The 17,950-nt window shown below is 44.6% G+C and overlaps 1 protein-coding gene across 2 annotated transcripts in view; it reads right to left on the minus strand.

The window, feature by feature from the left end:
* HS6ST2 (heparan sulfate 6-O-sulfotransferase 2) overlaps positions 1-17,950 on the minus strand; it is a 291,938-nt gene that overhangs the window by 45,336 nt on the left and 228,652 nt on the right. The window lies entirely within an intron of this gene.

The raw sequence follows: 17,950 nt of genomic DNA on the forward strand, positions 1-17,950 counted from the left end.
AAGGCACAGAATATTGTCTCAGAGGATGTCAAAGACCTTTCCAGATGCTTCTGAATCTTTTAAGTACCTCAAGGACCTACAAGTACTTATATGTGGGGTAGGGTAAGGGTCAGAAAAGATATTCTGCCCTACACCCATCAGCTTTAAATGGCTACATGGATGTGACTGGACCTAGAGTTAATCACAGGTTCCGGGTGACTGCAAAGGTCACGTATGTGGGCACAGACGAGGGCTAATCAGACCACAAAAGCCCCAACAGGTAGGATTCAGTGTCCAGTAGGTCCAAAAAACAGTTCTTGGGAGTGTGAGACATCAAGGTGAGCTCCTCTCCTCCTGCTGGAGGGGGCAGACATTCTAGAGAGGGTGAGCACACATTCTATCCTGGAGGAGGTTTCTTTGTGCTGCTCACGGGCTCACCGGAATGTGGCTACATTCTGAGTGGGGTCTGCCGACTCTGCCGTGCCCTTGAGTATCTATAATGATGTCCTAGCAAAGAACTCCTTAGCTGTACCTGGGACCATACCGGCTACCTTCCTCATCCAGAGGCAAGCTCAGAAACTAAGAGAGAATACCAAATAATTGGGCAAATTCAGAAGAACTCAAAACTGTCTCTTCCAGCAGGTCGGCACGGTCTGATACAAAGAATGTATGTAATAGGCTACGTGTTGTGCAATTCAAGCAGGGCTCAGTTTTCCTCACTTCTACATCCTGGTCACTGGCCGCCAGCCTTCCTCCTCCTAGCCCCTCACTGAAACAGGAGCCAGTGGGAAATTTCACTGGCAGCATCCCGGAACAAGGGATTTTTTGATCTTGCAAGCTAAGGGGCTCAGACTAGGTGGTCATTTAACACTCCGAGTCATCAAGTTCAGGCATCCACGATCCTTTCAATACAAGAGCGCCCATTCTCACTGCTAAATTCCCATGTTTGTGCCTTGGGCATGAAAGTCCTTTATAATCTCCGTGACAAGTGACCCCGTTGAAGCTCGATGCAAGGCACCGACAGGACTTCAGGGAAAGCTGGTGGCTGGCACTGACAGCCTTCTTATTGTTAACTGCCGCTCTAGATGGGAGTGGTCTTGGAGCAGTACCCCTTGAAGAGATAGGAATAAGGACCCCTCTGACCTACTGCCACGTCCTGTAAGTGAAGATCCAAAGGGAATAAAGCCAAAAACTTACTCAGAGAAAAATCACACATGGAAGGTATGGCACCAAGACTCGGGGGTAAAAGTCACCAAATAACTCAAAATGTGTGTTCCGGGCAACGAGCAGATCCATTCACAGTGGTAAAGTGTATCTGAAAGTGCGGTAGGGACTAAGCAGAATTTGTGGCAGGCTTGGATCTCAGGAGTTTATTTTGTAGATATACTAAGGACTGTTGTATAGAAAGGCTTGGTGGACATTGAGGGAAAAGAGTCATCGGTCTGCCCCCAAATTCCAGGCTCAGTACCCAAGTCTGGACAAGATGCTGTAACTCTGAAACCTTGAGACTGAAGGATCCGGAGTTTTCCAGAAGTGCCCCATGAGAGAGAAAGAGAAAATCCTGCAGCTGCAGACTGGGAGCCTCGGAGATCTGGAAAAACACAGGTCAAGGACCCCAAGATTAAGATGCTGCAAAGAACGCCGGCCACTGGAACATCCAGCAATCCCAGGGACTTACAGGAACAAACCCTCTCCGCTTTTAGGATGCACAGATGATAATTTGGGGCATATGAGATGGAGGAGGGCTGCAAGGAATCAGAGCTAGTTTCCAGCCCGCAGATCTGAAACAGACCTACTCCCGTTGTCATTATTTTATCTCTAGACCACTTGTCAGACCTCTTCACTTTGCTCTCCTCTTTGAGTTGCAATCTTAAAGGCTGTGGCCTGAAATCCCTGAGAGTATGAGTCCACTCCTTCTGAGGAGCTATCCTCTTCTGAGAAGATCCCTTCCTCCCTCCCTCACACCCAGCGCTATCAAAGGCCTATGAAAACTATTCCAGGTGAGCTCCTGATAGGAAAAGTTAATGAGAGCCAGCACTCCTTCTGTCTGCCTGGCCAGCTGTCGGTCTCCATCTATCAAGCAAGCCATTTTCCACAGGCTCCACAAATGTCTCCAACACCAGAAATGTGAAAAAAAAATCTGCAGTATTATGCACATTGTATTCAGGTGGGAAAACTCTGACTAACCCAACTCTCCAGCATTTTCAAAGTGTTTCTGATTGAATAATTTGATGCTGAAATGGCATCCAGTGTACTTAACCCAAAACGGCAATCAGATCCACTCCAATCTGGATTTTTCTCTTAGATCAGAGAGGTACTTGAGGGAGAAGAACCTAGCAGTTTCAAACACACTCCACTCCCTTTCTTGGGTGGAATACAGAAACTTCTGCATTTCCTATAGTACTTTGTAGGCTCCTTTTGGAATGAATTCATCTCAGACCCGTGAAAAATAGTTGTGCTGTTCTAACTACAATTCAGCACTGAAATTTAAAAAATTAATTTTCAGGGTCTTGGGAAATTGAAACTGTGTTTCAGAAGAGTCAGGCTACTTGTCTCTTGTTTGGCACGTAGCATATGCTTACATTTTATTGTGTATCTGTCTCTCCAACTAGCTCTTAAGAGGGCACTCAAAGTATCTGTTGAACAAATGAACAAAAGTCGCCTTTGGGCTCTGTAGAAAGGAGTGCCGTGATCGATTATCAATGTCTGGCACTGGTTTGTAAGAGAGGAAGTGGTGACACATGTCACATATTTTCCATTTCCATTCCTAAAGAAGAATGGTCTAGGAGAACTGTATTCTAGTTGGACTCTGGTCTAGTTAGACTTGGACTGATGGTTGATCATCACGTGGACCACAAAGACACGTGAGCTTGGAAAGGATTCTCCAGCAAGCTTGCTTGGGTGATTGGGTGAATAAGGAGAACCCTACTGCATTTGTATATATAGCTCTTAATGTTTTCCAGTGTGTGTTATTGTAAGCAGTAACTGAGATGAAACCCAAGCTATTGTTGAGGGGTTACTTCAAGTCTGTGTGGGGAAATGGTAGCTACTCTTTGCTCCCTAGAGATGACCCTAGGCTCCTTAAAGCTCACAGGATGAAGAAATGCACTTAAAATATATAGATTGTACCAGGGATAGAAGCTCATCGGATCTGCTTCCCCAACAGGTGCTTGAGTCCCCTCTACCACATACCCACCAAGTGGTCGTCTTTTGAAAGGCTTTGAAATCATGATTGCTTCCCCATGAAAATCTGCTTTTCTATTTTCTAAGAAGCTCACATTTCCGAAGTATTTTTGCCGTTGTTCTGTTACTGAGCAAGACAGCTCTTCAAATATGGATTTCCTTTAATTAGAGCTGATGAGTCTTCTTTATTTCATTTTTGTATCTTTCTAGGTTATGTCCTGAGTGGTTTTCTTTCTTTGCTCCAAACTTTTTTCATTTTCTTCTACCGAGAGTGTCTAAATTAGTGTCCCTACCCCTTTAAGGGCCCCGTTCCTATTATCTATAATTCTGTTAATCGTCAGGCAAAGAGAGTTCAGGTCACTAACCTGTGCGTTCAGTTAGCTTCCTTCCCTAGTTTTCTTTGCTTAAGTGTGGATAATGACAGGTTTTTAGGGAAGAGAAAAGCTCATCTTTATTGCTAGGAATTTCAGTGTTAACTGCGATCTCTAAGAAGCAACCTCATCTGTTCAAAGCGCTTATTCAAAATATCTCAACTTCTAATCCTGACCGCCAGCAAGGCATATAACTTCTTGCTGTCTCAGGATTCTCATCTATAAGGCAGAGGGAATTAAACTGATCAGGTAAACCATTCACACAAACACTCACAATTGCTTTGTAATTGCAGAGCTTTTGGAAAAGGCAGCGGGACACTCACGTTATCTTGCCCTCTCCCCTTCCATTAACTTTCCACTCTCACAACTCACCCCAGGGGCATCAGGGACTAGAGCAATACGCTTATTGATTATTGTTGCTATTTTGCCCTTCTCACCTCTTGGCACCTGCTGTTTCTGTCCAGGAAAGCCAGTCACAACCCTGAATGCCTCACTGGGATCAAGAAAGAACATGAATATTATTTTCTCAATTAAACTGGCTATTCACCTGCATCTTTCCCAAGAGCTTGGACCTGGGTTACAGACTATTGGAGGCCGCTGGAACTTGCCTTCCAGCTGTTACATTTACATCGAGCTCTAGGCTCCTCCATCGGATAGGGGATTGAGAAGCGGAAAATCTTAGCTCTTGGTACTGCAAGGTTTGGGGTGATGGACTCCCGAAATATGTGATGGGAGCCTGGACCGTGACGGTAGTGATGGGGGTGGAAAGAAGGAAACCAGGCATGGCATATCAAAAGAAATGACAGAACTTGGGGACTGACTACATCTAGGGAATGAGAATAAAGTCTACGTGAAAGGTCTGGAAGTTGAATGGCTGAGAAAGCCAAGGTTCCAGTGAAAGAGACAGATTGGTTGGGAAGGGAATCCGGACGAGAGAAGATAGATTCTGTTTGGGACATACTGAGTCAGGGTGCTGATGTGTCGACAGTGTCCAGCAAGCAATTAGAGAAATGGCACGGTAGCTTAAGAAGAAAGACAGGGGTAGATGTACAGTCATTGCTCCGAAATGGAAGTCAAAACTGTGAGTATAAGCATCAAGGGCTGATGGGACAGCGATCCGTCGTGACTGACAGGTGGACGTTTCGCGTGGCAGACAGCCCCTGCCATCGTCTGCTTATGTCCGCCTCAGTTTACGGGGATTTACATGTGTGTTACGAAGTCTTACCTCCCAGGGGCCCAAAGAAAACAGCCTGAGCCGGTTGACTTAGGTAGACTTCAATGCTAAGGTTAACGTGGGAAAAGGCAGACCCTGACCCTTGTGGGCGCCAGTGATCTTCCTCATCCCATGACCATAGCCCGCTTCTCGCCATCCTCCTCGCCCAGCCAGATTGCTTATGTGATAAGGTAAGCTGGGCACCAAGAGGTGAGGTGAGTGACAATCCTTATCAACCCATTCCCAAAACGAAAACACCTCACAAAGTACATTCCGTGCTGCTGACAGATGAGGAAAACTGTGCTTGAAACCTTGGTTTCACTTGCAGCTCACATCTTTTGGCTCCCCTTTACTAAGGACTAACCGAAAGTTGGGGATATACCTCTGATAATGCTAAAATCTATTCCTATTTTTCACCACAACTCCCTTTCCCATTCTCAGTCTCTGCACCGTGGCTCACTAGTGACATCACCACAGTTGGGGGTAGGGGAAGCCTGTCTGCGAGCAAATTAAGGGTTTTGCCCTTGAAGAACCAAAGTATCCCAGACTTCCTAAGTGGAGTTGAGTTCATGAGGGCAATATTTAGGGGACTCTGACCATTACCTTTCCCAAAGTGGGGTAATCTTTTGCCTTTAGTCCTGGGTCTGTAATCCACCCGCTGAATGACTTAACTTCTCTGGGCCTCAGTTTCCTTGTCCGACAGTCTGACTTCTTAAGGCCATCCCATGATTTTGAAAATTATAAAACGTTAAACAATTTATTCACTCCAAGAACATCTCCTGGGTGCCCTTCATCGTGTTGGGCCGTGGGGATACAATGATGACTGTGACAAGATTTCCGCCTTCACGTGGCTCAGGCTAGTGGAGAAGGTGAGTGTGTTAACAGATACATGATCCCAAGTCGGAGAAGTCAAGTGTGGAAAAGGTGTTAGGGAAATAAATCAGGGAGTGACTGCCTATGTCTGGGAGAATCGGGGAAGGTAGATGTACAGCTGAGTTACCGTTAGGAAAATTATGATTTTCTGTCTGTGCTAAAGAGGCATAAATCAGAAAAGAAACTTTGGGTTATGAGAATTTTCACAAAATGGACTGAACTTATGCCTATCCTTACTATCCGACGGTGGCTCTTAGACTTCATCCTACATCAGGAATCACCGGGAGAACTTGTAGAAGGTAGCCGGCTGGGCCCCACCCCCAGAGTGCCTGCTTCAGCAGCTCTAGGCTGGAGCCTGAGAATTTACACTTCCAACGAGTTCCCGGGCGAGGCTGCCGGTCTGTGCAGCACACTCTGGGAGCCACTCTCGAAAGACGCGAGAGACAGCCACACTTAGTGGCAAGGAAGAGACAACAGTCAGCCGCATGCGTTGTCCCTGCTTTCCAGACAGCACAATTAGAATCTGCTTGAATCAAGTGCCCCCATCTACTGCTCCCGAGCCGGGAAAGAGGAGGACACAAAAGGGCTGCCGACACCCTTCTCTGGAGAAGCTTCCCCTTCCTGACGGCATCAATTGAGCTTGAAGTTCTATTTACTGAAAATGATCTGGCATCATTAAAAATTCAAAACTGGAGCCTACTTGCTGAACATTAGACATCAGGGAGTCCCCAGAGAAGGCCAGAGAAGTCTCAGTGAACTTTTTAGGAAAAGCCAAAGAGGCCAGCTGCGGTGGCAGGAATTTGTACACAGGAAGAAAAAAAAGAAAGAAAGCAAGCAAGCCAGTGAGCTCCTTTATTGGGCAGTGAGATTCTGACCTCATACTGCAGAGTGATATGAACCAAGGGTGTTGGCGGGGGGAGGGACTGATCATGTATTCATTTCCTTTTCTCTCGTGAATAATCACTTTGCTTTTACTTCCTGCTAAGTACGTTCTGATGGATTGTCAGGAATGTCCATTCTGCCTGCACATTATATGTCAAATTCTTTGAGGATACAAACAAATTGTATTCATATATGTTCACAAAGTTTCTTATAACATCTGTCATATACAAGGTTTTCAATACCTGTTGCCCAACAACCATCCTGGTCAATTTGGCTTCTAACATGTTTGCTGAATTGAACTGACTAACACATGTCAGGTTAGAGGTTCAGTAGCAGTCATGTGGCTTTGGGTTTTTGTTTGTTTGTTTGTTTGTTCAATTGACTTATGACAGACCGCACTGCATGCCTAAAAACATGACAGTCGGTCACAGTGCCTTTTCTGAGCTCCAGTGCCCACAGATATGAGACTGAAGTAGGGTCAAAGCAGTGGGAATCAGCAACTTTGGAGAAAGGTGTTGCCAAACTAACAGAGGGCAACTGTGAAGTTGTGGAAAGAGCATGGGCATGGGAATCAGGCAGGGCTGAGCTCATTTTCTGTCTCTGTAATAGCCAGAGGATCTTGGACAAGTTGGCCCATTGAGGCAGCGTTGGTCCTGACTAACCAAGGCCTCATATATTAACACTGGGGCTATGGGGTTCCAATGTTCTAGCTACATGTCAGTGTCCAAAGGCAGGAGCATTCCAAGGTATTCCGGGGGCTGAACTTGGCATCTTACGTGCTTTCTAAGCAAGTGAATATATTCAAGATGTAAAAGTGCAGCTGTGTCCTTAGCAAGTAGAAGGGCCATGTCAACAATGGTGTTGATCATGCTTTCTGGGGTAGTCAAGAAAGAAAAGTTCTCTCAACTGTGCTCCGTTGTATCTCTTACTAGTACTGAGCCTGTAAACCAAAGGTTCTTACACTTTTCTCTTCGTTTATATTTAGAGGGACAGTTAAAAGTTTGAAAATATTTTTATTTCTAAACTGCTCAAGCATCAGTCATTCAGATATTTGTTTGAGTGCATGCTACTTCAAAGTCGGGTCTCTGTTGCAAACGTTATCCATTCTATGATGTGTAGACACCACTAGTTTTCTTTTCTGAATAAAACCCAATAGTCGGAATTTTTCTGTTAAGATTTGGAAAACTGAGCAATATTTTACTGTGTATGTTCGTGGAAGATTAAAACTCTGACAATTCATGGAAACAAAATATATCTTGTTTGTGTATCACCCACTAATCACTGTTAAATGCTAAGCCTTGTATAATTTATATGCATATCCTTCTTCCCATGAATATGAGTTTTAGTAACAGTCCTTTCTAACCCAAGACAGTTAGCTGAGGCTCTATTAACTATACCTCACCCCAGTCAAGGGAAAGACTCAGAAATAGGGAGTTTAGAAGAGCACTTCGAGAGAGTAAAGTAAGGTCCTGAGAAAAGAAGGGATGTATCCAATGGAAGTACCCAAGGATGTAACATGAAGTTAATGACAGAACTTGGCTGGCACCTAGCAGACAGGGCCAGAGCCCCCACAGAGTACAGAACACAGAAAGGCTTTGGGCCAAAGACGAAGTAACATGAATAAGTTGTGGCTCCAACTGCCAAAATAAATACTACAAGAAAGGTGGTCAGCCTTTTTTTGTTGGGGGAGAGTATGAAGGAGATGCCAGGTTCATTTTGGGTTATGTTGAGTTTTGTGCGCTGGTGAGACCCCCAGGCTACGGATCTGGTTGACACTTGGAATACATGGATGTAGAGCTTAGCTGGGTATAGATGATCTTAGCTGGAGAACGGTCTCCAGACATGTGGGAGTCTTCAGTATAGTAGTGGTAGGTGAAAACCTCAGCGGAGAAGAGATTACGCAGGAAGAGTGTGTTGAATGAGAAGAGCAGAGCCTGGGAAGAAGATTAAGGACAAGCTAGAGTGGCCAAAGTGGGCTCGTGCAAGCCCAAGAAGACACTGCACCTAGGGACACGAGTGTTACAATCATTAAGAGACTCATTTGCTGATTCTAAGACATTTGTTTGCCTTGGGTTTCCAACTGCTACATGTTGCTTTCCCCTAGTGCACTTTTCGGATGACTTGTGGTGTTTCATCAGTCACGCTGTCCTTTCTAATGCCAGGAGCATCTGATAGAGAGCAAACCTTCTTGAGCACATGCAACCTGTTCTCATCAATTCCTGGAAAAAATGATCCGAAGTATGCTGAAGGAAGAAGCATCTTGTACCAAACAAATCCCTAATTATAGGCTTTAGATATACATTTTTTTTTTCAGTCTGGCCTTATTTGTTGCAACAAAAATCAATAAAAGAAGAAATCATTTTGGTGTCTGAACTAGATAAAGCAACTGTCCTCAAGTTTATGCAAATACACCCCCCAAAGAAACAATTAGTTATCATCTCCCAAAGAAGCAATTAGTCTGCTTTTCATTACTGTTCCTGTTATTTGCTTCTGCTATTATGTACAAAATCAGAAATGGGACCTATTGTTCTCTTCTTAGCTTCAAAACTTCAAGAAAATCTTGGCTCTGTAATAATCAGATGTGGGTCAACCATATGCCAACTTCACTTGTTTTGCACTTGGGAAGGCCAAGGCTTCCTGAGAGTCATGGTATCGTCTCTGCCACCTCTTTTTAAGGTAGGCTCTGTGTTTTGAAATAACTGCTCTCTGGTTCTCCCTAGCCATTAAACTATCAACTTCTTATATAATAAATTCTTTAAACCTGTATGAACTAGGTGTCCATACATTTCTCTATAGCAAACACTGAAACCACAGTGCAAGATCTCACTGGCAGGGAGCACCTCTTGGCTTAGGGGAAATGGAGAAACGGAGGAGTAGAGAGGTATAAAACTACAGTGATAAAAACATGAAAGGAAGAAACGAAACTTAGTACTGTGAAAGCCTAAATTAAGTAAAGAATAAAGTCCTCGTGGAAAATGTCCTCATCAGTGTCAGGGAGTAGGTCCTATGGGAAGAGCCTGCACTGTTCCTTATGTCCCTCAACCTTTGTGAGAAAATGGCTGCCTTCACTCTGTTATTGACACTGTCTTTGAAGGGATGCCATGAATGTTAAACCATATTAAACCATTTCCAGATCCCCCTCAATGGGGGATATATGGGACAGGAACCCCCAGTGATGAGTTGTAAAATGTGACTCTATGTGACCTAGGCAGATGATGTAAGCTGTGAAGGGCTAGAACTTCACTGAGGCTCAAGAATGTCATCTTGGCAAGTTAATCATCATGCCCCTGTGAAGAAGACCGGTTCTTCAGACTGCAACTGGAAAGGGAGGGTCCTGGCAATTGCACAGAAGATTCCAACCAGGGAAAGCAGAGTTGACCCTTAAAGGGAAACAAGATAGCATTTACCTAATGGAAAGCCAGTATTTGGAGGAAAGGCACCAGCTAGCTGCCTAAAAGGGATATAAACAATCATTTGTGGCTTAGGGGCAAAAGAAGTGTGCATTTTGAAAAACTGTTCAATGATTCTCCTTGGATTCTTAGAATTACGGGTTTTGTGATCTGTCTACTCTAGGCTAATTATGTTTTCCTTCTTTTGTTTTCAGTGTGGTTACCGAAAGTTACTTTTGACATTCTCAGCTTGTCTAGGGCTCATGGAAGGGCAGTTCAGCGTCAGAGTTCCAGAAACTCAAGAAGGAGATGAAGGGAGGGAGGGAGAGTGAGACCCCCTTACTCTCACAAAGTTCTGTTATTGTTTTCTTCGGCTTTCTCTTAGGAGCTTTTGCTCTACTCATCCCTGGCAAGCCTGGGTAGGAGTTTTGTTTAAATGAAGGGGCGTGTCCTTTACTGCTTGCTTTCCAGGATGTCAAAACTCAACCAGAGCTTGTCGAGGCACATTTTCCAACTGCCCATGGTTCTAGAGAAAGGTTATTCATGGCCTATGTGATACCATGGACTATAGGAAGCCAACTATTTGGAGGCCCGGGCCCTGACCAGTTTTGGTTTCTGGGCACAGTACAGAGTCTTTGTTTCCTGGAGAACACCTCCTCTGGAACAGGCTATCGCCTTCAAAAACTGAGCAGACAGAGCAGAGTGAATTTTTAATTCTGTCAAGTGACAGCCATAAACTGAAAGTCAAGTAAGGCACCAACTAAAACAATCCTAGTACTGGTAATTGCCACAGGTCAGCAAACTCCATGCTGGAAGGTTCTGTTGTTTTTTTTTTTTTTAATGTTTATTTATTTTTGAGACAGAGCGAGACAGAGCATGAACGGGGGAGGGTCAGAGAGAGGGGACACAGAATCCGAAGCAGGCTCCAGGCTCCGAGCTGTCAGCACAGAGCCCGACGTGGGGCTCAAACTCACGGACCGTGAGATCATTACCTGAGCCGAAGTCGGAAGCTCAACCGACTGAGCCACCCAGGCGCCCCTGGAAGGTTCTGGTTTAAGAGGAAATTTCCTTCTTGGCAGTTTTATACAGCTGGCTCCAGAGATAAGGAAAACAACAACAACAGCAAAAGGAAGGTGCATGCTGCTCTATGCCCCTCATCCACTTTTTCTATTTGGAGGCATATAGAAATTAGGATTAAAGGTTTATATGGGGGGAAAGCATCAAATCCAGTGTGAAAATGGAGGCTGTGCCTACCAGAGACAGAGTTTATTCCAGGGAGCACAAAGTCAGAGCTTGGGGCATGGGCCAAGAAGAATGCAGGCTGGTGTTCAACCATCACATGTGAGGCCATGGCAAAATTTTTCGTAATTTATGACCCACAGCTACCTCAAGTTCCAGCTGGCTTATCGTAAAGGGCATCTACAATATGACAGTGGTGAAAAACCAAGATCCATAAAAATACTTCAAAAAGAGAGGGACTCATTCTCAGACAGAAGGAGGGTTCCCAAAATTCAGTGCTAGATTAGTTCCAAGTTTCCTAGCAACCAAGGCCATAAGGGACACATGCCGGGTAACAGCCTTCTCAACTTGTGATCAAAGGAAAGGGTATCGTTTTGTCAGCATAGTCAGACTTATTCCTGGTGCCAAGTCTAAGAAGCACAAATTTTTCTGGACGTCCTGAAGCATTTTCCACAGGATGGTATCTTATATAGGCTTTTTAAAAAGTCAGCATGAATGGAGTATAGTTTCCATACAGTAAAGCTCACCCCTGTTTAGCAGCTGAGGACACCACATTAGCAGGAAAGCCAGAGGCAGCAACCTGGAGGCAACCCAGGTCATGTGGTGTAGGTGCAGCCTTCCTGGTGATCCAAGCTGATACCAGGGAAAAGGGTGGAAAACTTAAGAGACATGCATTTAGACACGGGCCTTGGACCAATGGTTCTCCAGACCACCCAGTCACTGGACAGCAGAAACGCTTGCTCCCAGTGAATTGTCTTGTGTCAGTGGGCGTGGGGCTTTCCGTGACTTTCCTTCCCTAGCACGCCTCATCTGCCTGGATCTTGCCCCATTATCAGCAGTTGTATCTGCTGTTGACATTCTTTGGGGAGGTAGGGAGACTTGGCCAAAGGCTGCAAAGAAGCACTTCTCCTGATTTCCCTTGAGCCTCTTTCTAATTGTTTGTTCAGGATTCCTGGGGCATTGCTCTCTTGTCAAATTCTATCGCCAGATATCATCATCTGCTCCTTCTTTTGCAGTACCCCTTCTAGGTCTCCCATCAGTTCCTCAAGGGCAGGGCACTGGCTCATCACCTGAACTGCAAGTCCAATGATGTGATGCTCTCTGCAGGCTCAGACACCACTTTTTTCTTTCTGGCCCATAGGAAACAGATATCTTTCCCCCATGGCATATTCACTTGTAATCAAAGAGGACACAAAAAAGGCACCAGAGCAAACAAAAAGCCTCCCTCTTTCAAGACCTTAACAAATGAAAACCCACATCAATTAATTCTTTAGTTCTTTAATTGTTCCTGGATTAAACGTCCTGGGGTGAGTTTTCATTCCAGCCCAGATTGTCACAAGCTCAATGATTCACCTAGGGAATTCTGACATCACAATTTGGCCCTGCTTGTCTACGGAGTCAAAAGGAGTAACTCATTACCAAGGAAGAAGTATTAATTAGATTTCTGTAAAAGAACCAGGATCAGGGGTATTGGCAAATGAGGAGTCAGTCAGCGTAGGCGGTGTGACAAAGTCTCGGAACAGATTGTTAGCAAGCCAAGCAGGGCCTGTATTATACCCAATGCATGCCGGTCCTCCTAAAGTTGTCACCTGAAGAGGCTGTAAACAGATTCCAAGGATGCTGCTGGCATTCACATTTCCTGAGTTCTTCCCTAGGAACCCTGTCCACAGACAGTTATGAAATACATGAGAAATCCCATTCGTGACTGTGTAGTCACGCCTCACTTTTGGCCCCAACCACAGGACCCCACTTGATCACCCAATTAGTAGTGCATAATTACCTTCTGATGACATTTAGACTGACCCCCAGAACCTAATCCACCTCCAAAGAACAAAGATGTCTCCTCACTGAGCAGAGCCAACAGAACGTGCTACAGCTGTTGGCTGTGTTTGACTATGATGAAGAAATCAGCACCATTTTCCATATATTCACTCTGCTACGTTTCTTAAAAATAAATCTGTTCCCTTCTTTTATTCACTATAGTGCCTTGGCGTCATTCTCCTTTTGATTAGAAATGATGCATAAGGAAATAGATCCATACGTCAGTGCCTTCAAAGGTCCATTAAACATAATGTTATTTAAAAGCACATTAACCATCCTAACCAGCGTCAGACAACAACCAGGAGAGTGCAGGAGTTTGAAGACTAATGTAGAGTTTTCGGATGCCAGATGAGAATGTAAATCACAACTCTCACTAATTAAAACTTTGGCCCTTTGATTGCTCCTGGATTAAGTTCACCGGGGTGATTTTTCATCCCTGCCTGGGTTGACACAAGCCCAATAATTCACTCTGGCATTCTGACATCACTTGTTTGGCTCTGCTTGTCTATGGAACCAAGAGAAGTATCTCATTAGGGAGTGAGAGGGATTCATTAGACCTTTGTAAATAGCGGCCATGAATGATGCTAGCCCCTGATTTCATCCAGATCGTTGAGAGGAGCACCGGGTGGAGAGTTGGAGAACTGAAGTTCTCATTCCAAGCCATCGTACCAGCCCCTCAATTGATTCATATGCCTCAGTTCCCATACATGAAAAGCAGGGTAAAACAAGGCAGTCTCACTACCTGGTTTCGCAGAATAATGATGGTGGTAAATGGGAAATGACAGATTATAACAATTCAATTATTTTGTAATTACACTCATTATAACAGTCTAGGCCTTACTGTACAAGTTCACCACCGCTCTAATCTACTGTTGTTTCTACAACAACTCACCACCTGCTACGGGCCACGCTCTAAGTGATACAAAAATACTTATTATGTACTCCCTACTCTCAAGGAAATTACTGAGTTGTAATATTAAATTCTAGGACCCTCAAATGAGCCCTCTTCCTTGCGCCTTGCCGTTCAGTCTTGGTACGTTTAGGAGCATTAAAGGAATAATTAATTCACAATAATGTGGTTTTCTGCATCCATTATATGCCAGTAGAAGTCACGTGTACCCACTGTTTTCGGGGTCCCTCCTTCTCTGCCAGCCTCGGGCTTCGTTGCCCTGCTGCCGGGATGCTCCCTTTCCGCCTGTCATCTCTCCTGCAGGTTATCTGGACTAGGCGTTGAGGACAGGTCTCTCGGGGGAACTCAGCACTAAGGGAGAGTAGGAGAGGTTTGAATGGACACTTAGACTTACTACTTTCTCCTGAAAAGAAGCAGGATGATGAAAAGGGAGAGCCAGGCAGCCAGGCTCATTTGGATGTGTAAGTTCTGCTATGTTTGTTAGAGCAAGCCTCATTACCTTATAGTGTTGCTTGGTTTAATGAAGGCCTTTGCTGAATAAACAATCGTACCTGGAGGCAATATGAACACTCCAGGCCCATGAAGGACACTCTTCTGTTGGGGGAGGCGGGAATCAATGCAGCGTGATGGCTGAGAGATCAATACTTCTCTGAATGAATTTCATCCTAAGTGACACCCCTTTGGGATAAGGAACGGCTGACTGGAAATCATTCAAGGTTATCAACTAAACAACGGTATCTTGAGTATTCAGGTGAAACGTGTGCAATTTAAACTGGTGGTCATACAAAGGACCACAGCGAAGGCTGCAGTGTTTGTAATGTGCCCAAATGGAAGACACCAGTCAGCCTTCCTGATAATCCTCATATGAATCTTCAGTCTGGCAACCAATCCGTCAGCAGAGAGCTCTGTTTTGATTTCAGAGAAGCCTCCTGAAACACAAATTGAATCTGGCTCTGATGACGTTAGCAGAGCATAAACACCAAGGGATGTGGTGGGGAAACCTTTCTGCTTGACTTCACACGCGCCCAAAGCAAGAGAACTGTAGAAACCCATGAAAAATGGCAAGAGCTCCAAAATAAAATGTAATTGGAAATGTAAGGTCATAATTGTACGAAACTATTGATTAGAAATACAAGAAACAAGTGGGGGAAATGCCAGAGTACAGTACTCATTACAGAAATGGAGTTTAAAGAGGCAGTGGTGGGAACGCAAAGCCGAAAGGCCTCTGACCCTCTTTAGCTGGGAGAAGACACCACTTTCTCTTAGATCTAAGCTGCAGCTAATACAGGTGCTCAGGAAAGAGGCAGAAAGCAGAAAACTGCCTTAACTACATGGGCTTAAATGACAGCTGGTCAATGCAAAAATATGTCTTTTAACTGCATGAGAAATGATTAGTAGGCCGAATGTCCCAATGTGAAAAAGGTGCCTTTCTGACCTTCCAGGGCCGGTCCTCAGCCCCTTCATTGATCTCCTGAGCCTGTGTTCCAAGCCAGGATCAACCCTCCTCCACCCTTAGTGATGAGATCCAGAATAGAGCTTTAGGTGAGCATCGAAATTCCCGCTTGAATTTCATTACTATAAAAATGCCCTTGGAAAGTCTGGCTCTGTATGGCATTTTGGGGAAAGGTACCACAGTGACTAGATGAGTAATGGGCCAGAAGTTGGTACGAGCAAATAACGGCCTGTCTCCACAGCCTGCCCAACAGGCTTAAGCTACAGCTAATCAATACAAAATGTGTCCTCAAACAGCCTGCAGACCCCAAATTGCTTGCTGCTGGTCATATGAAGCAGGTCATTACAAAGGGCAAATGATAAAATTTCCTGTTAACCTCATTTGGAATTATCAGGAAACTTCATATTACATTTTCGAAAATTCAAACATCTGATATACCTCTACAGCATACAATTTATCATTAGACTGTGAGCCTAGGATTCCATTTTTCTAATTTGATTCTAAAATATGGTGATTAAGAGTGCAAGTCATTGAATTAAGTTGTATTGAGCCAGAATATCCCAGTGTCTCAACTCCCCTCTGGTTAAGAGCTGGGGCTCAGAGGAAGTTATTTAACTCTTTCAGACCACGAAGCTACCTCTGTTTAAAGCAGGAGGTGGAACTCTGTACGCAAAGGGCCAGAAAGTAAGTATTTTCGATTTGCAGACTCGACCGTTGCAGCACAAAAGCAGCCACAGGCAACATGTAAATAAATGCGTGGCCGTGTTCCGCCGAAACTTTCTTTATAGACGCTGAAATTTGAATTTCACATAATTTTGAAGCGTCACAAAATACTGTTCGTAATTTTTTTCAGCCATTTGAAATAAAAACCATTCCTAACTCACAGGCCATGCAAAAACATGCAATGAACTGGATTTGTCCCCGGGGCTATAATTTGCTGACTCTGATGTAAAACCCCAGATCAGCAACTTCCCTAAGAAATGGGAAGAGTGTTCAGTTTCCCAAGACACTAACTTGCAAGCAGCAAGCTCTGAGAGATTCCGGTGCTTTATTGTTCAGGTATCAGCTGTTTGTTTACACGAGTGAATGCGTGAGTTTGGAAAAAAAGAGACACGACTTGTGTTAGTTCCAGTCTCAAACAAAGGTTTCTCCTCTGTCTCTTCCCTTCTCCCATTCTCAACCTCTTGCCTTCACTTTCTCTATTTCTTTCTTCTGTTTTGTCCAGGGACCACAGTTTCTTCTCACGGTGTTCTGAGAATTTAAGAGAAGTATCTGGAAATCCATTAACAGCATTTATTCCTGACCTAGAATCTCCCACCACCTTGTCTCCTAGGATGAGTCACTGTGCCTCCAACCCATCCCAATTTTGAGGTAACTTCACGTCACACACGGGCTGTTTTAATTTTTATTCACAAATCTTTTTGGAAATGACGAAAACATCAATGAAAACCCTCCCCAGTCCTCTTTAAAAAAAAAAAAAAAGGAATTTAAACTCTTCAGAAAATGGATCCCAGTCTACAACACACTATCATTTAAAATGCTACCAGCAAGGCCACCGATAACACTAGCAGTGATACTCAAGAGGTCATGGTACGAAGCCCTATCCAAACTGTAAACTACTCTGCAAGTGTTAGCTCTAATCAGTGGAATTGTTATGCCAACTTGTCAAAGTGAGTTTTTGGCAAAGAGCCAGTGCTATTACCTCCTGGGCTGCTGGAGTTGTTCCCAAGGGGCAGATGAAGGCCTGCTCTCATCTAGTAAAGCAAACCCCGGGTTACAGCCGGGTTACATGGCTCGGTTTCCGCTGACGACTAGCCGAGGACAACGGGTAAGTCGCCTAACTTCCGAGTCCTCATTTTGTAAAATGGGAGGGTTTGCTAAAATCCTTAAAGACCCTTCCACGTTCTGACTCCTAAGTGTCTTGAGTCGGAGATGATGACAAAAGAGAAAAGTGAAGCTTGGTACCTCTTGAGGCCCGGGTTAAAAACGACCGGAGGAACACCTCAAGCTGTTCCCGTCTCGTTGTCTCCAGGCATTATGAAGACAGAATTAAGCAGCAGTTGAAATTTGCCTGCACAGCGTCACCCGCCGTCATTGTCGGCTTGCTGCCAGTCTTTCCAAAGCGAAATCCGGATCTTAACTTACACTTCACAATAACTTATCACATGTCTGTTAGGTTAAGCACAGTGCAGTCCCAGACAAGAAAATGTCAATAAGCCCTAAGGTTGTTTTTACGGAAATACGTATCTCTACGGGCCGTGGTATTGGATTGCCTTTGGCCTAGAATAAAACCCTCCAGGACAAAAACGACTTCCCACAAATCATTCGAACGGCAACAGTCTCTGAGGATTGTCTCTTTAACTGTTCTTCATCTTGAACTCCAGGCATTTTCTCCTCCGTTCTGTTAAAAGTCATCTTCTTCCCCTTCACTGAACGAATGTTAATAAGTTGCGTGTTGTTTTTTGTGTTTTTTTAACAGTTCCACTCTCCCCGGGTGTCTTGCCTCCGTCTGACAAGGTACAACATGAGTGATCCACATGTGAGGGGGGAAAGGGGCATTGTGGCCGGCGGGCATGGCCCTCTGACTCGTGCGCGGCTCAAAAGCACTGGCCAATACCCATGGGAGGTAACAAACAG

The sequence above is a fragment of the Prionailurus bengalensis genome, chromosome X (genome assembly GCF_016509475.1).
Source record: "Prionailurus bengalensis isolate Pbe53 chromosome X, Fcat_Pben_1.1_paternal_pri, whole genome shotgun sequence".
NCBI classification, from domain to species: domain Eukaryota; kingdom Metazoa; phylum Chordata; class Mammalia; order Carnivora; family Felidae; genus Prionailurus; species Prionailurus bengalensis.